Consider the following 7,888-nt stretch of genomic DNA (forward strand, 5'->3'; position numbering starts at 1 on the left):
ACCATATTTGTGATATTCAGACGCCAAATGACATCTATGAGCATGTTGGAGATAAAAAACAAAATGTGCCCAAAACGTGATATTATGACGTTATACGCCGTTCTGAGACATGTTTGAACTTTCTATCACTTTTGGTTCCGATAATTCTGTTGACCATATTTGTGATATTCAGACGCCAAATGACATCTTTGAGCATGTTGGAGATAAAAAACAAAATGTGTCCAAAACGTGATATTATGACGTTATACGCCGTTCTGAGACATGTTTGAACTTTCTATCACTTTTGGTTCCGATAATTCTGTTGACCATATTTTTGATATTCAGACGCCAAAGGACATCTTTGAGCATGTTGGAGATAAAAAACAAAATGTGCCCAAAACGTTATATTATGAAGTTATACGCCGTTCTGAGACATGTTTGAACTTTCTATCACTTTTGGTTCCGATAATTCTGTTGACCATATTTGTGATATTCAGACGCCAAATGACATCTTTGAGCATGTTGGAGATAAAAAACAAAATGTGTCCAAAACGTTATATTATGACTTTATACGCCGTTCTGAGACATGTTTGAACTTTCTATCACTTTTGGTTCCGATAATTCTGTTGACCATATTTGTGATATTCAGACGCCAAATGACATCTTTGAGCATGTTGGAGATAAAAAACAAAATGTGTCCAAAACGTTATATTATGACGTTATACGCCGTTCTGAGACATGTTTGAACTTTCTATCACTTCTGGTTCCGATAATTCTGTTGACCATATTTGTGATATTCAGACGCCAAATGACATCTTGTGGCGGCTTTTCAACAAAACGGCAACAACACAATCGAACCCCTTTTAAAAAAATACAGATCTGCAACACCTCGGCTTCCCAGTGAAGATGGGGTGGGTTTGAATTTATAAGGCGCCACGCAGTTTCAGTTACAGATCGCTCTAACTGCGAAGAGGGCTGAAGGGAAAAGGTTCGACAACACCAACATATAACAAAACACAAAGAAATCGCGAAATCATATACCATATAAAAACAAATTTATTAAGGAAAAAAAAATATGGTAAAACAAAATATAAAGTATATAAGTAGTAAATAAAATAACGGAGATTGTTCAAAAAAAAATCCCGAATAATTAGGGGGGTAAAAGAGAAAGAAAATAATAATGAGCTGAATAAAACAAAATTAAAACAAATCTAAATAATGATCGCGACACGTCCCCGATTGACCCGAGCGCTCGATCAGGCGAACGGAAAAGAAAACAAAATCGAAATCAATACCGAAATTAATAACACCCCTAATAAATCCGATAACTTTACAAGAAAAATTAATTGACAATTAAAATGAGATAATAATAATAAGGAACTGGTTTAAAGTGAAATGAACAAAATGAACCAGTGAAGTTAACAAAAAAATTAAATGGTAAGTACAAAAGAAAATCTTACTTTATAAAAAAAATACAAAAGTATCTAGCCACACTGATATTCTTTTTGTATAAAAAGGAAAATTCTGACCTTTATTCCAAACTCTTTTGAACGAAGGATGATGACTTCACGATGACAACAATTATACGTAGATACAGCAACAAAATCCAGCAAACCTCCTTTGGAAACACTTGTTCGATGGTAAGTACAGGAAACTTGGGTTATGTAGCTTCTAATTTACTTCTTTATTCCAGGTAGTACTTGTTTCCGGGATGGGAGATTTCCCAAGAACTTATATAAGGAATAAGGCTCTCAGAAAAAAAAAAACCTAGCGTGTAAAAAAAGAAAGAAAAATGTAAATAGATAATTAGGCAAGAATGTAGGGATGGATGTTTTTATGTAGTGTGAAAGGAGTTTAAATGAATTTAGGTTTAAGTTAGTATTAAGCCAAAATTAGAGAAAATGTAAAAAGAAAAACCTACCTCAAGGTGGTATGAGGTTTTAACCAGCAAAATGAATAGTCTTTGTAAAAATGTGCAATAAATCCGGTGAAACCGTAATCGTTGAATAATTTCCAAACGAAAAATTAAAGGATTAATTAACTCAGATCCCGATAAATACGGATATAAATCGATCCAAAATTCTACACAGAATTATACCAAAATGTCGACTTAAAATTCTTGTTAACCATCCAAACACTACAAAGGCTGGTTTCAAAAGAGGAAGAGTAAAATCGCGCACGGGTATTCATTTCCCAAGATTTTAACCAAAAAACTCGTTATAAAATCGCGCGGTGCCAAGAATTCAAAATCACTCCCTCCCTCTATTATTGACAGTCCGAACTTAAAAATGTAAACAAAATTCATGATAGTAACGAAGAAGAGAAAAAGAAAAGTTTTAAGGTTAAGATCTATTGTGTGATTGTAATGAAGGTAATGAAAAAGAAAAAGGCGTTTAAAATGAGCGAAAGGAAAGGATTTAAGAAAAGTGATGAAAAGGAAAGGATTTTCAAGTGTTTCCAAGTTCGGCTTGCTGTAACAAAAAAACAAAAATTATAACAAGGTAAATAAACAAAATGGTATATAATTCCCCGACTTCTAACAATTACAGACAAATCACAAGGAAATTCAATAACCTCGAACGGAACCGTTACAATCTTTGAGCATGTTGGAGATAAAAAACAAAATGTGTCCAAAACGTTATATTATGACGTTATACGCCGTTCTGAGACATGTTTGAACTTTCTATCACTTTTGGTTCCGATACTTCTGTTGACCATATTTTTGATATTCAGACGCCAAATGACATCTTTGAGCATGTTGGAGATAAAAAACAAAATGTGCTCAAAACGTTATATTATGACGTTATACGCCGTTCTGAGACATGTTTGAACTTTCTATCACTTTTGGTTCCGATAATTCTGTTGACCATATTTGTGATATTCAGACGCCAAATGACATCTATGAGCATGTTGGAGATAAAAAACAAAATGTGCCCAAAACGTGATATTATGACGTTATACGCCGTTCTGAGACATGTTTGAACTTTCTATCACTTTTGGTTCCGATAATTCTGTTGACCATATTTGTGATATTCAGACGCCAAATGACATCTTTGAGCATGTTGGAGATAAAAAACAAAATGTGTCCAAAACGTGATATTATGACGTTATACGCCGTTCTGAGACATGTTTGAACTTTCTATCACTTTTGGTTCCGATAATTCTGTTGACCATATTTTTGATATTCAGACGCCAAAGGACATCTTTGAGCATGTTGGAGATAAAAAACAAAATGTGCCCAAAACGTTATATTATGAAGTTATACGCCGTTCTGAGACATGTTTGAACTTTCTATCACTTTTGGTTCCGATAATTCTGTTGACCATATTTGTGATATTCAGACGCCAAATGACATCTTTTAGCATGTTGGAGATAAAAAACAAAATGTGTCCAAAACGTTATATTATGACGTTATACGCCGTTCTAAGACATGTTTGAACTTTCTATCACTTTTGGTTCCGATACTTCTGTTGACCATATTTGTGATATTCAGACGCCAAATGACATCTTTGAGCATGTTGGAGACAAAAAACAAAATGTGTCCAAAACGTTATATTATGACGTTATACGCCGTTCTGAGACATGTTTGAACTTTCTATCACTTCTGGTTCCGATAATTCTGTTGACCATATTTGTGATATTCAGACGCCAAATGACATCTTTGAGCATGTTGGAGATAAAAAACAAAATGTGTCCAAAACGTTATATTATGACGTTATACGCCGTTCTGAGACATGTTTGAACTTTCTATCACTTCTGGTTCCGATAATTCTGTTGACCATATTTGTGATATTCAGACGCCAAATGACATCTTTGAGCATGTTGGAGATAAAAAACAAAATGTGCCCAAAACGTTATCTTATGACGTTATACGCCGTTCTGAGACATGTTTGAACTTTCTATCACTTTTGGTTCCGATAATACTGTTGACCATATTTGTGATACTCAGGCGCCAAATGACATGTTGGAGCATGTTGGAGATAAAAAACAAAATGTGCCCAAAACGTTATATTATGACGTTATACGCCGTTCTGAGACATGTTTGAACTTTCTATCACTTTTGGTTCCGATAATTCTGTTGACCATATTTGTGATATTCAGACGCCAAATGACATCTTTGAGCATGTTGGAGATAAAAAACAAAATGTGCCCAAAACGTTATATTATGACGTTATACGCCGTTCTGAGACATGTTTGAACTTTCTATCACTTTTGGTTCCGATAATTCTGTTGACCATATTTGTGATATTCAGGCGCCAAAGGACATGTTGGAGCATGTTGGAGATAAAAAACAAAATGTGCCCAAAACGTGATATTATGACGTTATACGCCGTTCTGAGACATGTTTGAACTTTCTATCACTTTTGGTTCCGATAATTCTGTTGACCATATTTGTGATATTCAGGCGCCAAATGACATGTTGGAGCATGTTGGAGATAAAAAACAAAATGTGCCCAAAACGTTATATTATGACGTTATACGCCGTTCTGAGACATGTTTGAACTTTCTATCACTTTTGGTTCCAATAATTCTGTTGACCATATTTGTGATATTCATTCGCCAAGTGACATGTTGGAGCATGTTGGAGATAAAAAACAAAATGTGCCCAAAACGTGATATTATGACGTTATACGCCGTTCTGAGACATGTTTGAACTTTCTATCACTTTTGGTTCCGATAATTCTGTTGACCATATTTGTGATATTCAGACGCCAAATGACATCTATGAGCATGTTGGAGATAAAAAACAAAATGTGCCCAAAACGTGATATTATGACGTTATACGCCGTTCTGAGACATGTTTGAACTTTCTATCACTTTTGGTTCCAATAATTCTGTTGACCATATTTGTGATATTCAGGCGCCAAGTGACATGTTGGAGCATGTTGGAGATAAAAAACAAAATGTGCTCAAAACGTTATATTATGACGTTATACGCCGTTCTGAGACATGTTTGAACTTTCTATCACTTTTGGTTCCGATAATTCTGTTGACCATATTTGTGATATTCAGACGCCAAATGACATCTATGAGCATGTTGGAGATAAAAAACAAAATGTGCCCAAAACGTGATATTATGACGTTATACGCCGTTCTGAGACATGTTTGAACTTTCTATCACTTTTGGTTCCGATAATTCTGTTGACCATATTTGTGATATTCAGACGCCAAATGACATCTTTGAGCATGTTGGAGATAAAAAACAAAATGTGTCCAAAACGTGATATTATGACGTTATACGCCGTTCTGAGACATGTTTGAACTTTCTATCACTTTTGGTTCCGATAATTCTGTTGACCATATTTTTGATATTCAGACGCCAAAGGACATCTTTGAGCATGTTGGAGATAAAAAACAAAATGTGCCCAAAACGTTATATTATGAAGTTATACGCCGTTCTGAGACATGTTTGAACTTTCTATCACTTTTGGTTCCGATAATTCTGTTGACCATATTTGTGATATTCAGACGCCAAATGACATCTTTTAGCATGTTGGAGATAAAAAACAAAATGTGTCCAAAACGTTATATTATGACGTTATACGCCGTTCTAAGACATGTTTGAACTTTCTATCACTTTTGGTTCCGATACTTCTGTTGACCATATTTGTGATATTCAGACGCCAAATGACATCTTTGAGCATGTTCGAGACAAAAAACAAAATGTGTCCAAAACGTTATATTATGACGTTATACGCCGTTCTGAGACATGTTTGAACTTTCTATCACTTCTGGTTCCGATAATTCTGTTGACCATATTTGTGATATTCAGACGCCAAATGACATCTTTGAGCATGTTGGAGATAAAAAACAAAATGTGTCCAAAACGTTATATTATGACGTTATACGCCGTTCTGAGACATGTTTGAACTTTCTATCACTTCTGGTTCCGATAATTCTGTTGACCATATTTGTGATATTCAGACGCCAAATGACATCTTTGAGCATGTTGGAGATAAAAAACAAAATGTGCCCAAAACGTTATCTTATGACGTTATACGCCGTTCTGAGACATGTTTGAACTTTCTATCACTTTTGGTTCCGATAATACTGTTGACCATATTTGTGATACTCAGGCGCCAAATGACATGTTGGAGCATGTTGGAGATAAAAAACAAAATGTGCCCAAAACGTTATATTATGACGTTATACGCCGTTCTGAGACATGTTTGAACTTTCTATCACTTTTGGTTCCGATAATTCTGTTGACCATATTTGTGATATTCAGACGCCAAATGACATCTTTGAGCATGTTGGAGATAAAAAACAAAATGTGCCCAAAACGTTATATTATGACGTTATACGCCGTTCTGAGACATGTTTGAACTTTCTATCACTTTTGGTTCCGATAATTCTGTTGACCATATTTGTGATATTCAGGCGCCAAAGGACATGTTGGAGCATGTTGGAGATAAAAAACAAAATGTGCCCAAAACGTGATATTATGACGTTATACGCCGTTCTGAGACATGTTTGAACTTTCTATCACTTTTGGTTCCGATAATTCTGTTGACCATATTTGTGATATTCAGGCGCCAAATGACATGTTGGAGCATGTTGGAGATAAAAAACAAAATGTGCCCAAAACGTTATATTATGACGTTATACGCCGTTCTGAGACATGTTTGAACTTTCTATCACTTTTGGTTCCAATAATTCTGTTGACCATATTTGTGATATTCAGGCGCCAAGTGACATGTTGGAGCATGTTGGAGATAAAAAACAAAATGTGCCCAAAACGTGATATTATGACGTTATACGCCGTTCTGAGACATGTTTGAACTTTCTATCACTTTTGGTTCCGATAATTCTGTTGATCATATTTGTGATATTCAGACGCCAAATGACATCTTTGAGCATGTTGGAGATAAAAAACAAAATGTGTCCAAAACGTGATATTATGACGTTATACGCCATTCTGAGACATGTTTGAACTTTCTATCACTTTTGGTTCCGATAATTCTGTTGACCATATTTGTGATATTCAGGCGCCAAATGACATGTTGGAGCATGTTGGAGATAAAAAACAAAATGTGCCCAAAACGTGATATTACGACGTTATACGCCGTTCTGAGACATGTTTGAACTTTCTATCACTTTTGGTTCCGATAATTCTGTTGACCATATTTGTGATATTCAGACGCCAAATGACATCTTTGAGCATGTTGGAGATAAAAAACAAAATGTGCCCAAAACGTGATATTATGACGTTATACGCCGTTCTGGCACATGTTTGAACTTTCTATCACTTTTGGTTCCGATAATTCTGTTGACCATATTTGTGATATTCAGACGCCAAATGACATCTTTGAGCATGTTGGAGATAAAAAACAAAATGTGCCCAAAACGTGATATTATGACGTTATACGCCGTTCTGAGACATGTTTGAACTTTCTATCACTTTTGGTTTCGATAATTCTGTTGACCATATTTGTGATATTCAGGCGCCAAATGACATGTTGGATCATGTTGGAGATAAAAAACAAAATGTGCCCAAAACGTGATATTATGACGTTATACGCCGTTCTGAGACATGTTTGAACTTTCTATCACTTTTGGTTTCGATAATTCTGTTGACCATATTTGTGATATTCAGACGCCAAATGACATCTTTGAGCATGTTGGAGATAAAAAACAAAATGTGCCCAAAACGTGATGTTATGACGTTATACGCCGTTCTGAGACATGTTTGAACTTTCTATCACTTTTGGTTCCGATAATTCTGTTGACCATATTTGTGATATTCAGGCGCCAAATGACATGTTGGAGCATGTTGGAGATAAAAAACAAAATGTGCCCAAAACGTTATATTATGACGTTATACGCCGTTCTGAGACATGTTTGAACTTTCTATCACTTTTGGTTCCGATAATTCTGTTGACCATATTTGTGATATTCAGGCGCCAAA

At 35.2% G+C, this 7,888-nt stretch overlaps 1 long non-coding RNA gene across 2 annotated transcripts; it reads left to right on the forward strand.

Annotated features, from left to right (window-relative positions):
* The first annotated feature begins 962 nt into the window (after nt 1-962).
* Nucleotides 963-2,574, forward strand: LOC139432319 (uncharacterized). Of its 2 annotated transcripts, none has more exons than XR_011642156.1 (4): nt 963-1,416; nt 1,497-1,619; nt 1,673-2,480; nt 2,529-2,574. It is a non-coding gene; the product is annotated as an uncharacterized lncRNA (long non-coding RNA). The 2 variants fall into 2 exon arrangements; XR_011642157.1 differs by having other exon boundaries at nt 2,541-2,567.
* The last annotated feature ends 5,314 nt before the right edge of the window (nt 2,575-7,888 follow it).

Source organism: Onthophagus taurus, unplaced genomic scaffold, assembly GCF_036711975.1.
Source record: "Onthophagus taurus isolate NC unplaced genomic scaffold, IU_Otau_3.0 ScKx7SY_14, whole genome shotgun sequence".
NCBI classification, from domain to species: Eukaryota; Metazoa; Arthropoda; class Insecta; order Coleoptera; family Scarabaeidae; genus Onthophagus; species Onthophagus taurus.